Raw genomic sequence first — 6,000 nt, forward strand, 5'->3', positions numbered from 1 at the left:
ATGTTTCGAAGGGCGAGCTTCAAATAGTGGGGTCATAGTTTAGCCAGGTTTTCTCATTCTCTTGATTGGGGGGTGCTATGCTTGGCTAGGCCAACCCCACAATCCCATTTTTGTATACATCACTCTGATAACTTTTGATGAACAAACCTCAACAATTCTAAAATAAATATGGAATAATCTCATGACAATATATATATTAAATATGTATCCAATGCACTCAAAAAAGAATATGCTATAACGTGAGTAGTTCAAGAGAGGGATTACAGTGAAAAATAGTGGTTACAGGTTGAGCCGAGGAGGGGGAGAGATGAGGACTGAGTGGCAGGGTTGATGAAGCTCGCACGAGGATCTCAAAGGGTAATGAATGTTGTGCTGGGCTTATAAACATGTTTGGTTGAAGTTATGGTTCCTCAGCATGACACACATCATGGTCGCAAACTGGCAATGGATAGAGGAGATCGAGGAGGGGAAATGAATTTTAAGAAATAGGGTAGAGCGTATGTGATGGTGCACCCAAGGGTCTACTCACCGAATAATGCGGCCATCTTGAAGTACCCCTTCTAAAACAGGACACAAGCAGTGGCGGAGCTACAACACCAAACCTGGGCCGGCCAGTACAAAGAAAGCCAACCATTTTTACCAGCTTTGCCTAATCTACCCATCAATCTCCATTAAGATCGCTACAGGATGGGCGGGCCATAGCCTATTTCGGTAAGCCATACCTCCGCCAGTGGACACAAGTGGACCAAATGGGCAATAGGCTGGCCACAATCTTCACACCTCCAACCCTGTTGGGGAACGTTGCAGAAAACAAAAAAAAATTCCTACGGTTTCACCAAGATCCATCTAGGAGATCATCTAGCAACGAGTGATTAGATGCATCTACGTACCTTGTAGATCGCGAGTGGAAGCGTTCAAAGAACGGGGATGAGGGAGTCGTACTCGACGTGATTCGAATCACCAAAGATCCTAGCACCGAACGGACGGCACCTCCGCGTTCAACACACGTACGGAACAGTCGCGTCTCCTCCTTCTTGATCTAGCAAGGGGGGAGGAGAGGTTGAGGGAGATGGCTCCAGCAGCAGCACGACGGCGTGGTGATGATGGAGCTGCAGTACTCCGGCAGGGCTTCGCCAAGCACTATGGAGGAGGAGGATGTGTTGGAGAGGGAGAGGGAGGCACCAAAGGCAAGGGTTAGAAGTCCTCCATCTCCCCACTATATATAGGAGGGCCAAGGGGGGGGCGCCGGCCCTAGGAGATCTAATCTCCTAGGGGGGTGCGGCCAAGGGGAGGAATCCCTCCTCCCCAAGGCACCTAGGAGGTGCCTTCCCCTCCTAGGACTCTTCCTTTAGGGTTTCCCCCACCCTAGGCGCATGGGCCCTAGGGGAAAGTGGCGCCCCAGCCCACTTTGGGCTGGATCCCTTCCCACTTCAGCCCATGGGGCCCTCCAGGATAGGTGGCCCCATCCGGTGGACCCTCGGGACCCTTCTGGTGGTCCCGGTACAATACCGGTGACCCCGAAACTTGTCCCGATGGCCGAAATAGCACTTCCTATATATAATTCTTTACCTCCGGACCATTCCGGAACTCCTCATGACGTCCGGGATCTCATCTGGGACTCCGAACAACATTCGGGTTACTGCATATACATATCCCTACAACCCTAGCGTCACCGAACCTTAAGTGTGTAGACCCTACGGGTTCGGGAGACATGTAGACATGACCGAGATCGCTCTCCGGTCAATAACCAACAGCGGGATCTGGATACCCATGTTGGTTCCCACATGCTCCTCGATGATCTCATCGGATGAACCACGATGTCGAGAATTCAATTAATCCCGTATACAATTCCCTTTGTCAATCGGTATGTTACTTGCCCGAGATCTGATCGTCGGTATACCAATACTTCGTTCAATCTCGTTACCGGCAAGTCACTTTACTCGTACCGTAATGCATGATCTCATGACCAGACACTTGGTCACTTTGAGCTCATAATGATGATGCATTACCGAGTGGGCCCAGTGATACCTCTCCGTCATACGGAGTGACAAATCCCAGTCTTGATCCGTGTCAACCCAACAGACACTTTCGGAGATACCCGTAGTATACCTTTATAGTCACCCAGTTATGTTGTGACGTTTGGCACACCCAAAGCACTCCTACGGTATTCGGGAGTTACACGATCTCATGGTCTAAGGAAAAGATACTTGGCATTGGAAAAACTCTAGCAAACGAACTATACGATCTTGTGCTATGTTTAGGATTGGGTCTTGTCCATCACATCATTCTCCTAATGATGTGATCTCATTATCAATGACATCCAATGTCCATAGTCAGGAAACCATGACTATCTGTTGATCAACGAGCTAATCAACTAGAGTCTTACTAGGGACATGTTGGTGTCTATTATTCACACATGTATTACGATTTCCGGCTAACACAATTATAGCATGAATAAATACAATTATCATGAACAAGGAAATATAATAATAATGCTTTTATTATTGCCTCTAGGGCATATTTCCAACAGTCTCCCACTTGCACTAGAGTCAATAATCTAGTTACATTGTGATGAATCGAACACCCATGGAATTCTGGTGTTGATCATGTTTTGCTCTAGGGAGAGGTTTAGTCAAAGGATCTGCTACATTCAGGTCTGTGTGTACTTTACAAATATCTATGTCTCCATCTTGAACATTTTCACGAATGGAGTTGAAGCGACGCTTGATGTGCCTTGTCTTCTTGTGAAACCTGGGCTCCTTGGCAAGAGCAATAGCTCCAGTGTTGTCACAGAAGAGCTTGATCGGCCCCGACGCATTGGGTATGACTCCTAGGTCGGTGATGAACTCCTTCACCCAAATTGCTTCATGCGCTGCCTTCAAGGCTGCCATGTACTCCGCTTCACATGTAGATCCCGCCACGACGCTCTGCTTGCAACTGCACCAGCTTACTGCCCCACCATTCAAAATATACACGTATCCGGTTTGTGACTTAGAGTCATCCAGATCTGTGTCGAAGCTAGCGTCGACGTAACCCTTTACGACGAGCTCTTCATCACCTCCATAAACGAGAAACATTTCCTTAGTCCTTTTCAGGTACTTCAGGATATTCTTGACCGCTGTCCAGTGTTCCTTGCCGGGATTACTTTGGTACCTTCCTACCAAACTTACGGCAAGGTTTACATCAGGTCTGGTACACAGCATGGCATACATAATAGAACCTATGGCTGAGGCATAGGGGATGACACTCATCGCTTCTATATCTTCTGCCGTGGTCGGACATTGAGCTGAGCTCAATTTCACACCTTGCAACACAGGCAAGAACCCCTTCTTAGACTGATCCATATTGAACTTCTTCAATATCTTATCAAGGTATGTGCTTTGTGAAAGACCTATGAGGCGTCTTGATCTATCTCTGTAGATCTAGATGCCTAATATATAAGCAACTTCTCCAAGGTCCTTCATTGAAAAACTCTTATTCAAGTAGGCCTTAATGCTGTCCAAGAGTTCTATATCATTTCCCATCAAAAGTATGTCATCTACATATAATATGAGAAATGCTACAGAGCTCCCACTCACTTTCTTGTAAACACAGGCTTCTCCATAAGTCTGCGTAAACCCAAACGCTTTGATCATCTCATCAAAGCGAATGTTCCAACTCCGAGATGCTTGTACCAGCCCATAAATCGAGCGTTGGAGCTTGCATACCTTGTCGGCATTCTTAGGATCGACAAAACCTTCCGGCTGCATCATATACAATTCTTCCTTAAGGAAACCATTAAGGAATGCCGTTTTGACGTCCATTTGCCATATCTCATAATCATAGAATGCGGCAATTGCTAACATGATTCGGACGGACTTTAGCTTCGCTACCGGTGAGAAAGTCTCATCGTAGTCAACCCCTTGAACTTGTCGATAACCCTTAGCGACAAGGCGAGCTTTATAGATGGTCACATTACCATCCGCGTCTGTCTTCTTCTTAAAGATCCATTTATTTTCTATGGCTCGCCGCTCAACAGGCAAGTCAGTCAAAGTCCATACTTCATTTTCATACATGGATCCTATCTCGGATTTCATGGCTTCCAGCCATTTGTCGGAATCCGGGCCCGCCATCGCTTCTTCATAGTTCGAAGGTTCACTGTTGTCCAACAACATGATTTCCAAGACAGGGTTGCCGTACCACTCTGGTGCGGAACGTGTCCTTGTGGACCTTCAAATTTCAGTAGGAGCTTGATTAGAAGTATCTTGATCATTATCATTAACTTCCTCTCTAGTCGGTGCAGGCACCTCAGGAACATTTTCTTGAGTTGCGCCATTTTCCGGTTCAAGAGGTAATACTTCATCAAGGTCTACTTTCCTCCCACTTACTTCTTTCGAGAGAAACTCCTTCTCTAGAAAGGATCCATTCTTGGCAACAAAGATCTTGCCTTCGGATCTGAGGTAGAAGGTATACCCAATAGTTTCTTTAGGGTATCCTATGAAGACACATTTTTCCGATTTGGGTTTGAGCTTTTCAGGTTGAAGTTTCTTGACATAAGCATCGCATCCCCAAACTTTTAGAAACGACAGCTTAGGTTTCTTCCCAAACCATAATTCATACGGTGTCATCTCAATGGATTTCGACGAAGCCCTATTTAAAGTGAATGCGGCAGTCTCTAAAGCATACCCCCAAAAAGATAGCGGTAAATCGGCAAGAGACATCATAGATCGCACCATATCTAATAGAGTTCGATTACGATGTTCGGACACACCATTACGCTGAGGTGTTCCAGGCGGCGTGAGTTGTGAAACTATTCCACATTTTCTTAAGTGTGTGCCAAACTCGTGACTCAAGTGTTCTCCTCCACGATCTGATCGCGGGAACTTGATTTTCCTGTCACGTTGATTCTCAACCTCACTCTGAAATTCCTTGAACTTTTCAAAGGTCTCAGACTTGTGTTTCATTAAGTAGACATACCCATATCTACTCATGTCATCAGTGAGGGTGAGAACATAACGATAGCCACCGCGAGCCTCAACACTCATTGGACCGCACACATCAGTATGTATGATTTCCAATAAGTTGGTTGCTCGCTCCATTGTTCCTGAGAACGGAGTCTTGGTCATTTTACCCATGAGGCATGGTTCGCACGTGTCAAATGATTCATAATCAAGAGACTCTAAAAGTCCATCAGTATGGAGCTTCTTCATGCGTTTTACACCTATGTGACCAAGGCGGCAGTGCCACAAGTATGTGGGACTATCATTATCAATCTTACATCTTTTGGTACTCACACTATGAATATGTGTAGCATTACGCTCGAGATTCATTAGAAATAAACCATTCACCATCGGAGCATGAACATAAAACATATCTCTCATATAAATAGAACAACCATTATTCTCGGATTTAAATGAGTAGCCATCTCGAATTAAACGAGATCCTGATACAATGTTCATGCTCAAAGCTGGCACTAAATAACAATTATTAAGGTTTAAAACTAATCCCGAAGGTAAATGTAGAGGTAGCATGCCGACGGCGATCACATTGACCTTGGAACCATTCCCGACGCGCATCGTCACCTCGTCCTTCGCCAGTCTCCGCTTATTCCGCAGCTCCTGCTTTGAGTTACAAATGTGAGCAACTGCACCGGTATCAAATACCCAGGAGCTACTACGAGTACTGGTAAGGTACACATCAGTTACATGTATATCACATATACCTTTCGTTTTGCCGGCCTTCTTGTCCGCTAAGTATTTGGGGCAGTTCCGCTTCCAGTGACCACTTTCCTTGCAATAAAAGCACTCAGTCTCGGGCTTGGGTCCATTCTTTGGCTTCTTCCCGGCAGCTTGCTTGCCGGGCGCGGCAACTCCCTTGCCGTCCTTCTTGAAGGTTTTCTTACCCTTGCCCTTCTTGAACTTAGTGGTTTTATTCACCATCAACACTTGATGTTCCTTTTTGACTTCTGCCTCTTCTGATTTCAACATTGCAAATACTTCAGGAATGGTCTTTTCCATCCCC

Source organism: Triticum dicoccoides, chromosome 2A, assembly GCF_002162155.2.
Source record: "Triticum dicoccoides isolate Atlit2015 ecotype Zavitan chromosome 2A, WEW_v2.0, whole genome shotgun sequence".
NCBI classification, from domain to species: Eukaryota; Viridiplantae; Streptophyta; class Magnoliopsida; order Poales; family Poaceae; genus Triticum; species Triticum dicoccoides.